Here is a 19554-nt window from a genome sequence, read left to right on the forward strand (position 1 = left end):
GTCCCTCTGTCCGTGATGAGCACATCGGGGGCGCCGTGTCGAAGAAGAATGCACTCCACGAAAAATTTGGCCACTTCTGCTGCTGTTCCGTTCGGTAGGGCTTTCGCCTCGGCGTAGCGGGTCAGGTAGTCGGTCGCTATGATGATCCACTTATTTCCAGATGTTGACGTTGGAAAAGGGCCAAGCAAGTCCATGCCAATCTGCTGAAAGGGTCTTGAGGGAGGTTCAATGGGGTTCAGAAATCCTGCTGGTCGTGTAGGAGGAGTCTTTCGTCGCTGACAATCTCGGCATGTTTTCACATAGTGTGCGACATCGGCAGACAGTCGGGGCCAGCAATACTTGTCTTGAATGCGGCGGAGGGTACGAGTAAACCCGAGATGTCCAGCTGTCGGCTCGTCGTGTGAAGCCTGTAGAACTTCTTCGCGGAGACAAGTAGGTACAACAAGGAGGTAGGCTGTTTTGTTCGCTGTAGAGTTCTTCTTCACAAGGACCTCATTATGCACACAGAAAGAAGACAGTCCTCGCTTGAATGAAGCGGGGGGTGAAGAAACCTTGCCTTCCAGGTACTCGATGAGGCCCTTTAGGTTGGGGTCCGAGCGTTGCTGCTGAGCAAAAGAGCTTGCGCTGATGGGTCCCAGGAAGGCGTCCTCATCGTCGTCCAGCGGCGGTGCATCTACAGGGGCTCGTGAGAGGCAATCGGCGTCAGTGTGCTTGCGTCCGGACTTGTAAACGACGGTGACGTCAAACTCCTGGAGACGCAGACTCCATCGAGCGAGTCGGCCAGAGGGATCCTTCAAATTGGCAAGCCAGCAGAGCGCGTGGTGGTCGCTGACCACCTTGAACGGCCGTCCGTAGAGGTAGGGGCGGAATTTCGACGTAGCCCAGATGATGGCAAGGCACTCCTTCTCAGTGGTCGAATAGTTAGCCTCGGCCTTAGAAAGGGAACGGCTAGCGTATGCGATGACCTTCTCGAGCCCGTCACTTTTTTGAACGAGAACGGCGCCTAGTCCCACGCTGCTTGCGTCGGTATGAACTTCAGTATCGGCGTTTTCATCAAAATGCGCAAGGATCGGTGGGGACTGTAAACGACGCTGAAGTTCATTGAAGGCTTCTGCTTGCGGCGCTTCCCATTTAAACGGCACGTCTGCCTTCGTCAGTTGGGTTAGGGGCTCGGCGATGCGCGAAAAGTTTTTCACAAATCGTCGGTAATATGCGCATAGTCCGAGAAATCTGCGCACTGCTTTCTTATCGGCCGGCGGTTGAAACTGTTCAATAGCGGCTGTTTTCTGCGGGTCTGGGCGTACTCCTTCCTTGCTAACGATGTGGCCTAGAAACAGCAGCTCTTCGTAGGCAAAGTGGCATTTCTCTGCTTTCAAGGTTAGGCCAGACGACTTGATGGCGTCTTGTACTGTTCGAAGTCTTTTGAGGTGCTCTTCAAAGTTCGAGGCGAAGACAACGACGTCATCTAAATATACCAGACAAATTTTCCACTTCAGGCCTGCCAGCACTGTATCCATTACTCGCTGAAACGTCGCTGGTGCGGAACAGAGACCAAATGGCATCACCTTGAACTCAAACAGCCCATCCGGAGTTATGAATGCTGTCTTCTCGCGATCTCTTTCGTCGACCTCAATTTGCCAGTAGCCGCTCTTGAGGTCCATCGATGAGAAATATTTGGCGTTGCAGAGGCGGTCCAGTGTGTCGTCGATGCGGGGGAGGGGGTAGACGTCCTTCTTTGTTATGTTGTTCAAGCGGCGGTAATCCACGCAGAATCGAAGTGCGCCGTCTTTCTTTCTCACTAGAACAACCGGTGCCGCCCATGGGCTGTTTGAAGGCTGGATGACGTCGTCGCGAAGCATTTCTTCGACTTGGTCCCGGATGGCTTGTCGTTCTCGCGGAGACACACGGTAGGGGCTTTGACGGAGAGGTCGGACGTGTTGATCCGTTATAATGCGATGCTTGGCAATTGGCGTCTGCCGCACCTTCGGCGATGTCGAAAAGCACTCACTGTAGTTTTGAAGCAGATTGCGGATCTGGTCTTGTCTGTTCCGGTGCAGGTCTGGGTTGATGTCGAAAGTGGGCGAGTTCTCTTGGTCAGGCGGATCTTCTGCGGAGGGGTCGGAGAGGGCGAAGGAATCTCGTACGTCAGATATTTCGTCGTAGAAAGCAATCGTCGTTCCTCTGTTAATATGCCGGTATTCTTCGCTGAAGTTAGTCAGCAGTACTTCGGCCTGGCCATTGCGGAAATGTGCGATGCCTCTTGCGATGCTGATTCCTCTGTCTAGTAGCAACTGCATGTTCCCCTCGATGATGGCTTCAGTGTTTATGGCTTTCGTGGCGCCTACGGTCACGATAACGCTTGAACGGGGTGGGACGCTCACTTCTTCCTCCAGGACACTTAGGGCAACGTGATTTTCCCGAGTTTTCATCGAAGCCATGGCTTCGTCCGTCGAAAGCGTGATCAGCTTGGATCGCAGGTCGATGATCGCCTGATGCTCATTAAGGAAATCCATACCCAAGATCACTTCGCGGGAGCATTGCGGTAGCACAACAAAGGTCGCAGGATAGGTATGTCCTTTGACAGTCACTCGCGCTGTGCATTGTCCTGATGGCGTAATGAGGTGGCCCCCAGCGGTGCGAATTTGTGGGCCGTCCCAAGCCGTTGTGACTTTTCTGAGCTGCGCAGCGAATGTTCCATTCATCACCGAGTAATCGGCTCCTGTGTCGACTAGAGCGGTAACTTTCCGGCCGTCGATAGTCACTTCTAGGTCGGAGGTCCTGGCTCTTGCATTGCATGTCGCTCTCGGCGTCGGGTCACGGCTTCGTCGCGTATGCGAGTCACGGGTTGGGCGTGTGGTCGAAGCTCCTCTGGGTGGCGGAGTCGATTTCAAGGTAGCTTGCGTCGTGGTCGAGGTTCTCATTGTGTGCGGCGTCGGTGCAGCGAGTGTCGGTTCTTCATGCGGCGTCGCGGGTGCAGCGTCTTCATGGGGCGTGGTCGGTGGAGGATCTTCGGCGTTTAGCTCGTGAGCAACCTCACCTCCAGAGGTTGCTGCCTTTAGTTTCCCCTACGGGGGCTGGGCGACCTTCCTCGTACCGCGGCTGCGTAGCTGCGGCGTGGCGACGCAAAGCGCGAGGTTGACGGCGATGGTGAGGGCGAAAAGCGGTTCGGCGTGTACTCTTCTCGACGCAGGTACTCGTCGATTTCGTGCGGTCGTTGTCCGAAGCGTGGTCGTGGGGCGTTAACGGCAAATCCTCGAAGACCGATACGTCGGTACGGGCAGTGACGAAGAATATGGCCGGCCTCACCGCAATGGAAGCACAACGGCCGGTTGTCGGAAGTCCTCCAGGCGTCGCATTTCCTGGGGCTTGAGGGTCGGTCATAGGCTGGGCGGGCGGGAGCTGGGAGGCGGCGTTGTGGACCAAGTGGCTCATCTCGGGGAGGACGTGGGGGTTGTCGTTGGGGCTGAACAGTCCTTACTGCAGCGGCGTAGGTCATGGCCTGGGGTTCTGTGGCCGTCGGGGTGCCAAGTGCCTGTTGCACTTCTTCCCGTACCACGTCCATCAGAGTCGATGCTTGTGGCTGTGGGGAGGATGGCAGTATTCGGCGTAGCTCCTCTCGGACGATTTCGCGGATAACGTCCCGCAAGCTGTCGCTGATGGTGGCCGGCGTGTCCGAACGGATTGCATAGGCAGAGGAAGGGCGGTTGTACTGCCGAGCTCGGACGTCGAGGGTCTTCTCAATCGTGCAGGCTTCCTGCATGAATTCCTCGACCGTTTTTGGCGGCTGACGGACGAGGCTGCCAAAGAGTTGTTCTTTTACGCCGCGCATTAAGAACTGAACTTTCTTTTCCTCGGTCATCCCGGGATCGGCGCGGCGAAATAGGCGCTTTATCTCCTCGACGTAGCTGCGGACGGGCTCATTCGGAAGCTGGATCCTGGACTCGAGGAGTCGTTCGGCTCTTTCTTTCCTCACGACACTGGTAAATACCTTCAATAGTTCTCTCTTGAATAGCTCCCATGTCGTAAGGGACGACTCGTAGTTTTCGTACCACGTGCGTGCGGAGCCATCCAATGAGAAAAAAACGTGTCCAATCTTTGCCGCATCATCCCACTTGTTGAATGACGCCACGCGCTCAAATTGATCCAACCATTCTTCAGGGTCTTCGCCTAGGGATCCATTGAAAGTTGGCGGCACCCGCGGCTGCTGCAGTATGATCGGTGTCGACATCTTCGGCGAGGTTGCGGTGCTCGTAGCCGCGTCTTTTCGCTGTCTTGTGCGGTCCGGCAGTTTCCCGAACTCAGGCTCCTCTCCCTGGAGACGTCGGCTGGCGCGCTGAGCTGCTGGCTCGTCCTCGGGTGCGAAGCGCTCAGGGCTGGCTTCACGACTTGAAGGGGGCGTCCGGAACATGGAAGGCTACCCCGCACCTCCACCAGATGTCACGTAGTGGTGACGGCAGTCGAAGCAGCGATGAAGACGGACGAAAGGATCTTCTAAAAGAACTGTTTATTGGGCTGACTTGCACCCAAAATGGACTGAATCACTCGGCGGCGGCGAAGCGACAAGCGTGCTCGGCGGTCGTCGAACAGAATGCCCGCCGCTGTCGGCCGTGCTCAATTTAAAGCTGATAGCGAACATTCGAGATAAAGGGCGCAAAGTTACTAGAACATTCCGGAACAACGTAGAATCAGCTTTGCCTGGCTGCGATCAATCGAGATAAATCTAGTCGCGTCTTGCGTCGCAAACAAAGCGATAAGGTGGTGTCGCGGCAGATTTGAAAAACGAATAAACACTGCAAATATTCGCGGCAATATGTTTTTTAAAAAAACGTATAAAAGAATTAGCCTATGGTTTTGCACGTGGAGAGCACCCACCAGATGATTCGGAAAGCTGGAAGAGAAAATGTTTTTGTTTCTTTGTAAATAAATACACTCAGATAAGCTCAGCTGTTCACTGTGCGGTTTGAAACTATGTGGTCTGAAAAAAAAAACGAGGGAAATAATTCTCAGGACATTTCTTGCCCTCGCGGGGAAGCTACCTCGCTCCGATATTTGTATAGGTGAAATTTCGTTGAGAGAATTGCGGATCTTTCGCACTATACTTCGCCTTAACATAACACTACGTGCACTCGCTTATTAAAACACACAGCGCAGAATTTCGCGCCATAATGACCTCTTTCTCGTTGACCAAGGCTAGCTTTGCAATTTTTTAAAGCTTTAGTGCACATTTCGGCCAAGACGAAATTCCGTTGGCGACCGCCGTCATTAGTGAGCAAAAAGCTGGTCTCAAAAAACATGCATCGCAACACCCGTTGTCTAGTCACGGAAGCAACGAGTGCGACTCGACATCCTCTGACGCGCCATTTACTCATACGGCATAGCAGGCGGGCATTCATGTGACTCCAGTTTTCCCGACATTCGTAACAAAACTGTGACGCAACTGTTCGTTGTACAGCGTTCCGGGTGCTGTCACACGGTTTCTCGGTACACATAGCATACAGCTGCTAGTGAAGTTGAAGGGTAGCTCGCGACAGGGATTCAAACCGACGACATATGAACTTACGATGGGACATTCATGCTTTAGCGTTGACAGCAGGTAAGCAGTCCTAAGTGCCCTCCGTATTTTTTTCGAAATTTTCCACTTATTACCTGCCCAATATTGCCGGAAAAGGGCTAATCTTTTCTTCGCTTTTTTTGCAACACTAAATATTGCCGATATTTTACATCTCTACTTTGGACACTTCGAAGTCCACGTTATTAGGAAGGCAAAGTATTTTCCTTATACAAGCTCACTTGGCAAGCACGTAACTGCATAAAGTTAAGTTTGAATGGATTGAATGCAATCAAAACGAGGTCGGCCGGTAGTTCTTAGGAAAGTGATGCATGTTTTACTAACCGCTTGTGTCGCTTTCGGCTGGAGTGTCACAGAGTGGGAGAAAAGACTGAGATTTTGCATTGGTCGTACTTACTCTGGCTTGGCCCCTGTCCCGGGCACATCAGAATGCTCCCCGCCTGTAAAGCACGCCGAGGATTTCTAGACACACTGCTTGATCAGGTGGTGGTGGTAGTGGTTGTTTATTAAAATTATAGTAAAAAGGAAGGAAAAGATTTTTGCTAGCGCCGGCATCTGCCATCGATACTGAAGCACCTGAGCTGGGGCAGCGGAAATAAAGGATAGCAGGCAGAATGGAGAAATGAAATGAAAGATGTGTAAGTACAGGAAGAGAGGATAGGGGGAGAAGAAATATGTGCAAACTATTTGCACAATAAGAAATGTGTCCAGGTTGCTTGATCAGAAGATTTACGATCCAGCTTTTCCCCACAGCCCGGACGTTCTGCTCATTTTCCGAACGCTGCATGCGGTGAGAATGCCGTGGTGGCTGGATAGCTACGTCCTTAGTGTTTAGCCCAAGCTTGCAAGATTAAATCCTAGCGGCGGTGGTTTCAGTTTTAAGAAAACGATTTGCAAAATTGCTCGGGCATTTCATTACTGGCTCGAGAACCGAAGGTTTAACCGTCGTAGCTCACTATGACATCTCTCGGTCGATCTCTCTGGCTCTTTTTAATCGCTCCGTCATTACTTTCCTCACCATGCGCTACAAGTTTCCATCGAGCGTGCGAAAATTACAGAGCCTTTGAGTTATAGACGAAAATAAATTCTGCTTCAACATTTTCCTAGTACACCCAAGTGGCTGATCCCATAGTGTTCAATTAAGACACGTTCATGATTCATCCCTTCTTTACGTATTTTTACGTATTATCTCCTAAGAAAAACGAAAGATCAAGTTTTGGTAGAATAGAATGAATGCTGCGAGCAATGGCGTAAGAAGCCATGAACGTTAGTTTCTGAAAAAACCAAACAGCGCAACTGAAACGAAGGACCAGGGAAAGGAAAGACGCGTACAAGCGTTTGTACTGCTCTTCCATTTCCCTGCTCCTCGTTCTTTCAATATGTAATACCAACTCGCCCACTATGCTATGTTCAACGTGCGTTATCTTCGCATAATGTGCGTTGTCCTTAACACCCCCCCCCCCCCCCCCCCCCCCCCGGCCAACCCCGTGGGTCTGAACAATTCATGCTAGTAAAGCTTCTTGCGCAACCCGAAGGTGATCCATCGAAATTACCCGATTCTCGGCAACCACGCTGATGGTTTTAGAAACTACCGTAACAGGGCCACAAGATGCGCCTTTCATACAGCTGCATGCTTTCAAGATGACAGGAAGCACATAGTGCTGTATTATGTGGAAGACGGTGAGATTCCTGCCGAAACAGCAGCATTTAATCTATGCTTCTTACTTGGTTTTTCTGCCGGAGGAACGACAGCGTCATCCTTCCCGTCCGCCCTCTCCTCCGGAGGGCCTGTCGGTGTAGATTGACCACCTGTATGGTAGGTGGTGCAAATCGTTATGCATAAAGTAAAACATAAGCATATGGGATTCCGCTGTTTTTTTAGTAACCAACATAAGCTATGTTTTAGAGCTATGATGAATTCACGCGCTGTGAAACGTCTTAATTTCCCGACTGCACTTCAGTCTATTTGAGCCTCGAAAGCAAAGCTGCTCTTTTGGCTGGTTGTCATATCATAGCTTCTGGAGAGTTCTTGCGCCGCCGCGACAAAATAAACTGCGCTGCCAAAGATGAGCATTTTTCTCCAATTTTTGCGCTTATTATGGCCACAATGTGTTTCTCTTGAAAAAAAGAAGACATGTTTGACATGCGCAGCCTGAAATCTGATGCTTAGTTTTTTTATCTTTGCCTTATTCTATGTTTTCAATTTTCTGCTCGATTTTTATATGCGTCACCAAGTCCGTCGAATTTTCTTCAAGATGCTTATATCAAGTCTGCGATCAACTGAGTCTAAAAGTGAGCCTCCGGCGCGCGGTTTTGTTCACATATATTCCTTCTGTTGCATAGGCATGAAGCGAAAGGCAATGGTACTTTCCAACTAATATGAAAGCCCATAATCGGCTCCTGGTTGCATTATGTAAGCTAGATACCTTTAGATACATTGCTTGGCACGTACATTTCCTCTACCAGCTGGGAACCTCAGCACGCTTTGCGAGAAATAAAATTACACGTGTGATCCTTCTTAGAAGACGACGAAGTGTTGTTTTATTATACTCCACTTCATACACAGCAGGGGACACTGCGAAGGCATCGGAAGTAGTGCGTCCGCGATGCCATATTACTGCGCCACATATAATTTGTTCTCGTAGCCTCGGTGAGTGTTTAGACGACAGCAAAGAGCAGTACAAAGCGATGTGGTACCGCTGGAAAGCACGGTCAAAGCTGTGAGGCGCTCAGTACTCAGGCCATCTGGCTGTAACTTTCCCTCAGTGCGAGCTACTTTTAAGACGCGGATGGAGTAAGGGCGATTCGCCCGACCAGCCACGTATCAAATCGCCAAAGCCATTCGTAATTCTCGAAGTCTAGATGAGTTTGGAAACAAAAATATGGCAAGAGGTAAAACGAAGTGTAGGAGATTGCCATTCACGACACTAAATCTCTGATTAAATGAAATATGCTTGTGTTCTGTTTGCTCTTAGGGCGAACTATTTTTTGCCGCGGACTTAGCCAGCGCGAACAGGCGTGCTAGTTTTGGCAGCATTGACCGCTATGCATGAAACGGAGTATAGGCTGTACTGTCATTTTATGAACAACAACAACATTCATATAGAGCAAGAGTTTCAATTCCCAGCCAAAATGCAGTTTATTGCATGCGGTCACGCAGACGATGTGCCAGTGCTAGAAAGCAAGAAATTTTAGCCCTCGACAGCTATAACAAACAAATTTGTCTTACTTTTTTTCCCTTCCGGATGTGCACCAGAGGCGTCTGGCTGCTGGACTGCAGGCACGTCGGGGGTGTTCCTCCCACCTTTGAACACACGTTTATCACTGTCAGCACTCGTTGTGGAAAGTGCCCAAGACTCTTTTATTTCGATATATCCAAATGCGCTACCTCAATTTGAAATCTGAAGCCTTCTGTTTTAGAGGTGGGCAATCATTTGTTTAACTCTACTTCCCTGCTTTTTACACACAATGAGTAGGATTTGTTTTTTATTGTTTTGACGAATGTGTAAGTTAAGCTCAGCCCCCCCCCCCCCTCCCCCCCCCCCACAGTATACGCTTTTGGTAGTGAACAGTAATGACCACGATCTGTAGACAATGAACTGCGTTCTGGAGTGTTCCTTTCGTTTCTGGGAATACAGGTAGGTTTTGTGAGCTATAAAGGTCACAATCCTTGCGGATATTATGAACTGCAGCAGCAGAAAGGGCTGTATTTGTGAGCAAAAAACAAATCATCTGCCTCAATGGTTATACCACTAAGCGGTGTCTAGGCCGTGAGCCCTTATTTTCACCTGAAGGAAAAATGTTGAACATGTTATTCTCATTTTTCTTTCCTTCCATAGGAACATCAGTAGTGCCGTCTTTCAGCCCTGGCTTCTCCGACGCCGGCACCGGAGGTGTTTTCCGCCCGCCTGGAAGACAGGTGGACAATCGATTTGGATATCTCGTGTTCAAGACATAAGTTATTTAGTTATTACTTATAGCTAAAAATTACACTTAGTTTCTGGACACCCGAATAAAGTTAGCTCGCATCAGGGCTTGTCCCAATAATGCAGTTCTTTTTCTACAAGCCTTGCAGTCCGATGGAAGATTCCCAGTTCCTGACAGTCACCTGTACAGTTCTAATATGTTAGCTCTCAACGTAGGCAGTTCTGTAAAAGCGGTGAATGCTGCATCTTCTCAAAAAACGAAGAGTAGAGCCAAATGGCTTGAGATTGCGAACTTTTAGCTGTAGTAATATATACAGTGCCCGCCAGCTGGGCTTTTTCGTAGTGCTGAGGAGTCTCATACATTGCGGAGTCGGTATTATAACGGGATCGCGTTAAGGAGCTCGTGACGTATAAATCTGTCGTCCTGATGATTATGATGATGATGATAAATTTTTATGGCGCAAAGGCATCTATGACCAAAGAGTGCCATCGCACAAGGCATTTTCGACTCCCCAAGGGGGGGGGGGGGGTCAAAGACCAATTTCCCAAGCACATCACCCCTCATAAGCCGAGCACCAGACCAGGGGAAAGCTTGTACCCATTGTATCACCGGTGGGTACCCGGCGGCACTGGGGATCGAGCCCCTCACCTCCCGCATGCGAAGCGGATGCTCAACCACTCGACTACTGCTGCGGTGAATCTGTCGTCTTCGTCGGCCTTGTAGACCGTGAGTAAAACTCCACAGAAAATCCCCGGAGAAGCAACATAGCAGGCAGGTGGGCCACATGCCTCCTATGGCCACCCGACAGCGAAACATGGCCACCCGATGGTGAGCAAACGCCGCATTGGGAGAGGTGGCAGTTAATGATTGGTCGCAAGAGATTCGTCAGAAAGAGCAACCTGGGTCGCATAAGTCTCACCGGTGGCAGCACCTGCGTTCGCAGTGCAGTGGCGCACCGTTTAACCTCAGCACCACTGCGCCAGGAGTGGTATGAGGGCTCCCAGTGATCTATGCATGTTAAGTCGAGAATGACCAATTCTGCGTATATGGGCATTAACCCATTAACGCTATCGCGCCATACCCTTAAGGCGGAGCTTTTTAAGTGTCCCCTTCATTTTTTTTTCGGTCCAAGCATATCGTCACTCGCGGCGTTCTTCCCCCAGGGTCTCTTTTGTAGACGATTTATGATAAGCCCCTGTAAGCAATCTGGAGTCGCATGCCAGGCCGACAACCAGAGAGACCTCTCCTTTTAAATTAAGGTCCCTCCTCCTCCCCTGTAAGCAATGTTGCTGCAACCTGGCAAAAGTACTCACACACACACTTGATATACACTGCGTTTTCTGTCCTGTTTTCAAGAGCACTGCTGGTGGAGGCAATGCTCCAAGGAAAAGCAATAGTGACTCTGATGTACCGTTGTCGTTTCGCATCTGCTAGCCAGCAATTACTGTAGCTCCTAGCGGCCTGATGACAGCTTTTAGAAGCTTGTGGCAGAGTTAGGTTTGAGAAAAAGAAAAGGTTAAATGGATGGAAGCGAATTTTATCCTTCGCACATTTCGGCTAATTACGCTGCCTGGGCTGGTGACAATCGTTAACAAAGAAAGGAACACATCACCTTCCGTAGCTGCAGACTTGGTCTCTTGCACTGCCGCTGGCGGCGCCTTCTTTGAGCCCCACAATCTCGAAAAGAACCCTTTCTTTGCTGTTTGTGGAGCAGCCCTGCATACAAATGCACATCATTCTGCAAATTATTTTGTTTATATAGACGCTGTCAGAGCTTGCATGAACACCACTGTAGCTAACTGAAAAAAGTTCCTTCATTTAATCAACATTCCATGTTGCTCCCTGACGGTAACTCGAAGTATTTGAATAAAATTTTTGATATATACACATGTTAAACACAGAAAGATTCCGCTGTCATTACGCAACACCTCGAAGCCCATTTTACAGAGAATAAATCTTTCGATCGTGTCATTCCTGGATTATAAAGCAAGAGAAAAATAAATCGACAGGGAATCCGGGGTTCCAAAAGGTCCATAATTTACACCAGTAGAAGTTTCACCGCCTTCCCAATGCCATCTGGTACCCATGAGAAGATCCACGGGGCCGACAGGAACGGTCACTGGAAGCCTTCATTTACGGCGTGTTGAGGACAAAAATATCGATGACGGGAGAGCGCGGACAAAGATATTTTTCTGCACCTTGTAGAGCCTGGGCACTTTGCTGTCACATATACCCATTACGTGGGCACCCGTGCTAGCAGAGATGATCTCCCGAGAATGCGGCCAAAACGCTGTTCCAGTCCATCGATTTGATACACGAGGCTACATTCAGGTATCGAGCAGCAGCCTGCTGATAGTAATATGCAACCCTACCTCATGCTCGCCCGCTCCTCGCTACCTCGGGGTGCTGTGGACGCCTCCCACAACAACGTTTAAAAGAAAAGAATGTATTGGCACGGTTAGGGATCTAACTGACAATCTGAAGAAAGTCAGGAGGATATATCCGCCACCGGATAGATCCCTGAGTAAAAAGGAATCCTACGACTGGACAAGACTCCATGCTCGAAATTTCTCCTGGCCCCGGTAGAGGGATGGCGCAGAAACCGAAACCTGTAAATTCTGCGGCCACGTGGCAACATCGCATAATATGGAGAGGCGTTCCTGCCCCAGGGCGCAACGCGATTAAAACTAGCGATGAATGGGAGACCACGCTAAGAAGCTCCGACGAAAAAACTCAGCACTTAGCCGTCCGCCTGGCAGCCGAGGCTGAAGACTTCTCCTAGACAGGGTCGGATGTCCTCCGGCCGCGGTGCGACAGACTGCCTCCCCGGACGCGTGCGTGCTGGCACGGAGGTGGATGCCGCGCCATATTCGGTGGAAATAAATGTTCTTCCTCCTCCTCACCCATTGCCGACGGAGCGCGCGTAACCTAGAGCGTGCTGAGCGGTGCCCTCTCTACTTCTGTCGTGCGAGGCGGCGCAGGGTCCGCATGATTCCCGGGTCAGCACGCGATGCAACTCGGACTAGTCTTCTGGACGGCCTCGTCGTGATACTCTGGTCGTCGGAGGGTCGCAGTGCGCGGTGAACGAATTGTATTCTGCATTGTTTGTTTCTCGTGTGTTAGTGCACTCTAATTGCAAGATCTCTCTTGTATTGTAGCCGGCCTGTGTTAGTCTGCATGGGTTGCATTGCTTTGTACACAACTTTCTATGTGTTCTTACCAGTGATCAGAAATTGTTCTGTATCGTCTCAATTAGATAATGTTTCTTTTAACTGTGAGCCTTTAACTCCGAACCATTCCCTGGTTTGCGACCGTGCTACCGGTGAAGGCTAGGCACAAAAGACCACCCCTCTTTGTCACTTGGTAGCTGGCATATTGGTGACGCCACACTGTGTCCAGGACATCTCTGAGACCGAGACCGCTGCTCACAAACGGTCTAAGGGTGCCTGGCAGTGCACGCAACAAGTGCGCATCGGCGAAACACTTCTAGACAAGCACCCGTAAGGGCGTGAAATGGAATGCACCGTGCAGAGTCGTGATCGCTGAGTCCTGGCCCGCCTCACACTTGGAGAGTAAAAAAGTGCTAATAACACCATTGAATGTAGTAGACTTTGGTCACATATTTTAATCACCGCTTACCAGGAAGGCCAGAATTAGCCAGGCCCTCTGCTGCCGTGGACCTTTAGCTACGAAACATTGGAAAAAGGAATATTGGCTGACGGTGGGAATCAAAGCACGGAAGCTGGGCATGATAGAGGTCGAGGGCTGATCGCTTTAAAATGTCTGAGAGTAGTGGAAGTGCTTTTAAATATGTATGCATACATAATTTCGAGTCTCGCGGCTACTTCCTGCGCACATTTTGTGACCGTCTATGAATGAACTCATCTATAAATCATTGATCGCTACCTACCTCATTAAAGTTTGCGCCGCTCAAGAGATGACGAAAGACACAGGCAATAGATGGGAGATAGAAAGAACACCTTCATTCCGAAGCAATTTAATGGTGCATTGTATATTGAAGGTCTGTGTTTTGTTAACGTTTATCACTGGCGTCCTCTTACATATCTCGTTGCAGCAAATAGCAAGCGCAGCTTCACTCCCTCTCGTCAAGCTGTGACACCCTGCTACCAATACAACATGCAAAATATAGAGGATTATTTCGTGGTTAAGGGTAAAGATTTAGGATATTTTGTGGATATATTTTCCTTGAGCTGTAGCAACGGTCGTTTAAGCGAAGAGGTTTTTATTTAAAGTTTGCTATGTTGAATCACAAGGAGTGAAACGTGAACAGTACCCCCGACGCCCCCTCCCCCCCCCCAAAAAAAAAGAAATGAACTTGGCATTAGAGCTATATTTTTTTTTCTAAGAAACTTTGGCGGTTACGAGAAAGGCAGTTCCCCAAATTACACGCGCAGGTAAATGCCGTCGAAAACGCATCTTATTGATAACCTTTCTTCAAATATATCCCTTTATTACTACGGCTCAAAGAAGATTATTTTTCGTTTAACAGATTCAAAGGCGTAGATATTTTTCGAAACGTTAAGGTCAATGGTCAGCCTATGAACCTGTTGCGTTACACAAGTAAGGAAAATTGAACTATTATCGAACTCCTGTCAACACGGGGCGTGTGCAGGCAGTTATACTGTGCGCTACTCTCTGCTGATAGAGGCGTTTAACTCTAAGCAATTTAAGCAGAATAAACAGCTGCTAGAGAGAGCACCGCCGCTGGTTCACGATTTCTGAGAGGGTGACAGTTCTTGAAATGAAGGTTACGCAAACATTCATTTAGATACCCTTTGAGCCAATTTTTCTGACCCAGGCAGGAAGGAGTAGTGTAAAACATGCAGAAAAATGCACTGGAGATGCCGTTTGTGAAACCTGGGCCCTTCTGCCCCGACAGCACATATTTATTTTGCCGGCAACTGGACGTGCGTACCTTCGGACGCAACCTTGCTTGCTAACCGCCGATGTCTCTAAAACGGAGGGAATAATACCCTGCACTTCTCTCGCTTCAGTGTAGCGCCACTAAAACTCAGCGGAAAGTATAGTTACGTAACACTTCAACACATCACTTCTAATAAAGGTGCACCAACCACAAAGTTATAAAATTTAAGGTCGTACACGCGGATGCTTGCATGGTTACATGACTTTCACCTGAAGTACCAAACAAAGCCAACAAGAAAAATGATGCAGTATAGGTTCCTAGAACTTACTCGGGCTTTGCTGGCGCGGGCACTTCAGAAGGTTTTGCCTCGCCTGAAAGGAACGCGGAGATTTTCCACTGGCGTCATTCAGACATTTTTTTTTCGGACGCCCTACTCCAGCTGTAGTGAACATAGTGGTGTGCGCATGTGTTTTTATTGCTTCTTCATGAACTAATCACGCGCACAACCTGTAAACATTTCTTAGTGGGTAAATAGTTTGTACATATTACTTCTCCCCCTATCCGCTCTTCCTGTCCTCTTACCTCTTTCATTTCATTTCTCCATTCTGCCTGCTATCCTTTATTTCCGCTGCCCCAGCTCAGGTGCTTCAGTATCGATGGCAGATGCCGGGGCTAGCAAAAATCTTTTCCTTTTTTATTATTTTAATAAAACACTTATTACTTCTAGTTGAGACTAAAGACGCACGAATGGATTCTTCCCGCCATCCTAAAGCTTTGCTGAATTTAAGAAGCACGCATGCGGTAACGCTTCATGAAGAGATGTTTCATGCTCTCCTGCAGTATCACCTCCAATTTTTTAAACGTTACCTTTTAACTATAACAGTTGCACACGTAGTTGCATCAGAGATTTGTAGCTTTGAAGTTATTAGTGGCCACATAATTTTTGACAATATGAAAAAAGGGATTGCCTTCGGCACTGTGGCTCAACAGTTTGGTACTCTCTTGCGGTTTTCCAATGTCGCGTGGCTTCGGCGAGCAGGCTGCAATGCCCATCACTAGCGTCATACCGTAGCGCACGGGTCACATGACCTTCACTATCCAGCATGCTGAGGAGCAGTGGGCAGCAGCATGCAGCGGCGAGCATCACGGCGCAGATGGGAAACAAGTTCAGGTGGAGCATACATCCCGCTCGAAAACATACGGCCCAAGGGGTGTGCTTGTGAGGCCTGCTGCATGTCTCGTTATGCAACCTCAGCGACCGTAACCTCTCGAAAGAGGAATGGCTTCGCGTCCTCAGACATCACAAGCTTTGGAGTGCTAGATTTGCTAGGGAGCCCCGCTAAACAGCTCAGAAGCAAGCCCTATGGGCTGGAGACTTTTGACAACGGCTGTACGCAACTGACGTGAAATTTTTGGTAGCGAAGCGCGTGCGCCCAAGACACATGACGTTCGAGACGCGTGAGCGAAGTGGCGAATTTTGTACAGTGACATGGCAGTTAATAACAGCAAGTTAGATAGCTCTGATTGTATCCAGGCGGCCAACTCAGATAGTTAAGAAGCGAAATATCAAAACGAGGCGACCACTACAGTAGGCAACATGATCCTCTTGTTTACAGATGTCCGCCAGTTTTGGTACTGCAATGTCGCAGAGGCCTCATCTACACCCGAAAAACCTATATTGAAACATTTTTCTTCCCATTCACTGAAGCAGCCTTTATGCATCTTCCCTGGCTGCGCTGATAATGTGGTATGAGAGAAAAAACCACGAGAAATGGATGTTTAACATTTACTCACTGGGCTTTTCCGCCGAGGTCCCATCAGGTGTGTTCTTTCCACCTGAAAAACATGGTAGTTTTTGTTAATGGGAAGGCATAGCTAGAATTCTGGTATACATTTATCCTCAACAGCCAAACAGCGCAACCGACTCTACAATGCTCAAAGTACTGCAGCTTTGAGAAGGCGGATATTTTATGACACGAACTAGTTATACCTAAGCTTTGAATGCGCAAGATTATTTCTTTTTTTCAACAAGTTTCGTAGATTTTACCCACTGATATATTCGAGATTACAAAGAATTTTGTTCAAGTATTCAAAAAGGACACATTTTGAAATTATTAGCAATCAGATTGAGAATTAATTATTAGAATCTATTCCCCAAAAAGTTTGTCTGCTTTTTATCTAATTTTTGGCCTTTTAGCGAATAATATTCACTTATAATGTGCTCTAGACTGGCTGATCGGATGTCAAATCGTCGCGCGGAATGTGGTCACAGAAGGAAATGTCCGTACCCGCCGCGGTGGCTCAGTGGTCAGGGCACTCGACTACTGATCCGAAGTTCCCGGGTTCGAACCCGACCGCGGCGGCTGCGTTTTTATGGAGGAAAAACGCTAAGGCGCCCGTGTGCTGTGCGATGTCAGTGCACGTTAAAGATCCCCAGGTGGTCGAAATTATCCCGGAGCCCTCCAATACGGCATCTCTTTCTTCCTTTCTTCTTTCACTCCCTCCTTTACCCTTCTCTTATGGCGCGGTTCAGGTGTCCAAAGATATATGAGACAGATACTGCGCAATTCCCTTTCCCCAGGAAACCAATTATTATTATTATTTAAACGTCCGTCTATATCTTACTTCGTTTCTCCGTTGCAGGCACTTCAGGCGTTCTCTGACAACCTGGGATGAGCAGAACGGTGCGGACATTGCATAAATGATGAAGTAATGCTTACTTTGCTGGGTGTAGCCTGCTCCACCTCTTGGTTATTGAACATTCAACAACTTGTCGAACATCAAGAGAAGTTTTTATTTTGTGGACTGAACTGCCATGTCTTCGCTATTTTTTGTCTAGCTGTTCGTTTCTTATTTGATTTAGAAAACCAGCTACACGATTAAGTTTTTAAAAAGTGTGAACTGTTGGCCGGAGGAAGAAATGCTTCGTAGCGTTGATACCAAGCCAATAGCTGCATAATAGAGCACATGATACGTGCTAACAATTTACGCACCAATATAATGCTTAATATGCCTCACGGCATTTTTGTTGAAGAGTGTGGTCGAAATATATAAACGCCAGTAATAGGATTTTCAGGAGCTACACAACTTCCAAGCTTACTAGGTTGGGCGGGGTTTGAATTGGCACAGCGAACATTTTAACATGGTGCAGGTATGTAGCGTAGGCTTACTTCGCTTTCCTTGTGGATGCGCGCCAGGGGTGGTCGTTCCACCTGAAAAAATGGATGATCTTTCTTACGAACGCATCGTAAACGTGACATTTGTAATTTACTGACTCCATACGTCATGCATTGCATGGCAACAGAATTTGAGAAAACAGAACATAACGCCCGCCCTTGTATTTGCTCACACCCAGTTCTCTTCCGGTTTTCAGGCTAAGTGATGGATTCCGCTTTTTTTTTTTTTGAACTCAAGCGGTGAAAATACAGTTCACAAAACATGCCCTTTCCACTTGGAAAAATAAGTTTCAAGGTCTCTGTAGTGAGCAGTAGCCCATGTTTTCGGTTCGTTCGTTTAGGCACACAGACTGCAATTTGTGGTGCTCTTCAGCTACAAATTTTGAGTCATGCTTAAATATATAAATTTAGAGAGCAAAACTACAGGAAAGTGAACACTATGCTCTGTGCCGAAATCCTCGCGCGAGCGCAAGGATGAGATAAACCACGAGACATCCGTGGCGCAATATCACTTCGTTTTCCAGTTGCTGCAACATCAGGGGTCGTCTGGCCACCTAAAAAAATAAGTACAGAGACAGCAACTTTTGGTGCTTTTGAGCTACAAATTTTAAGTTATGCTTAAGTATATAAATTCAGAGAGTAAAAATACAGGCAAGTGAACACTATGCTCAATGCCGAAGTCTTCGCGAGAGCACAAGAGTGAGATAAACCACGAGGCATCCGTGGAGCAATCTCACTTCGTTTTCCAGTTGCTGCCACATCAGGGGTCCTCTGGCCGCCTGAAAAAATAAGTGAAAAATGGTTACAGAAGCCGCGTGTAAACGCATGATTATGTTACTTCCAGTAACCAACTGTGTCACTAAATTGTAGGCTCTCCAACAGTGAAGTTATTCAAGGAGGGTTGTTGGTCTCGTGAGAGCAACTTCGTTTTGCTCATTGAAGCCAACCGATATCCTCCCCAAGTTTCCCACCGAAAGCTGCAATAGCTTTGTAAAAGCCATTTATTTAGTACAAGCTTTTAGCTTGTACAAGCTGCGGCTGCAATAAACAGAATGCCGAGTGCGGAGCAGTGGGAGAGGATGCTTTCCAGTGAGGATCCGGTGGTCCAGGCAAGACTAGTCCGGAAAGCCTACCTGGCGGCAAGACTCAGTGGGGCCCTGGACTAGGGGCTCCAACCCTGCCACAAGAGCAACAGACCACATCAAAAGATGTGAAGAGTGGCTCTACACCGAGACCTACCCATATATTTCTATGAATAAAGTTATTACTTCTTCTAGAGGGTACAAAGGCAGCCGTGTCATATTTAAGTGAACACCACCGCAACATCAGAGCAATAAATAGGTGCCTGCTGACTCAGTGAGGTAGTAATGCGCCTTTCCTTTTCAAGAAAAAAAACGACGAAGAGTTGAGCACTGGGAACTACGCTTCTTTTGCCTCGCGCAAGCGGGCCTTCGAGTCAGTTAAGTGTGTCGTCAACGCTGCCGAACTGAAGACCGGAAGCGGAAGAAGGCGGCCGAGTGTGCAATTGAGCGTACAGACGCCGAAACAAAGATTATGAGATTCCCAACATGGCAGCCACCTGCGAAACCTAAAAACAGGCCTGCCACTCCAGACCTTCTCGGCCACTAATGCCAATCAGCTCTCGCCAAATATTGTGCTAAACCGGCAATCTTAAACTATTTTTTTTTTGCGCAAGCGTTTCATGTAAGAGCATACGTTAAGCTGCCGGAGCCAATATTTTATATTCATTTAAGCTCTCGGCGCATTTACGTGAGAGCTTGCGATTTATTTGCCGGATGAGCATAATTTCTTCTGTGGTACAGTTGGGCTGGTATCGAGGTACACGTGAGTTGAGGGAAATCTTTCCAGGTACAAAAAGCCTCAAAGCTCGACACTTACGCATCGCTAATTACCAAGTAGGTCATGACGTGCAACGTGGCTTCAGCGAAAAAGACGCAACATTTTCACATGCTGGAGGGTTATGAAATGTTTGCTCA

The 19554-nt window shown here is 48.3% G+C and overlaps 1 long non-coding RNA gene across 1 annotated transcript; it reads right to left on the reverse strand.

The window, feature by feature from the left end:
- Positions 1–9416: 9416 nt before the first annotated feature.
- Positions 9417–14752, reverse strand: LOC144101910 (uncharacterized). Its single transcript, XR_013308099.1, has 3 exons — positions 14710–14752; positions 11109–11212; positions 9417–9477 (listed from the first exon to the last, which is right to left on the reverse strand). It is a non-coding gene; the product is annotated as an uncharacterized LOC144101910 (long non-coding RNA).
- Between the last annotated feature and the right edge of the window lie 4802 nt (positions 14753–19554).

Source organism: Amblyomma americanum, chromosome 8, assembly GCF_052857255.1.
Source record: "Amblyomma americanum isolate KBUSLIRL-KWMA chromosome 8, ASM5285725v1, whole genome shotgun sequence".
Lineage (NCBI taxonomy): Eukaryota > Metazoa > Arthropoda > Arachnida > Ixodida > Ixodidae > Amblyomma > Amblyomma americanum.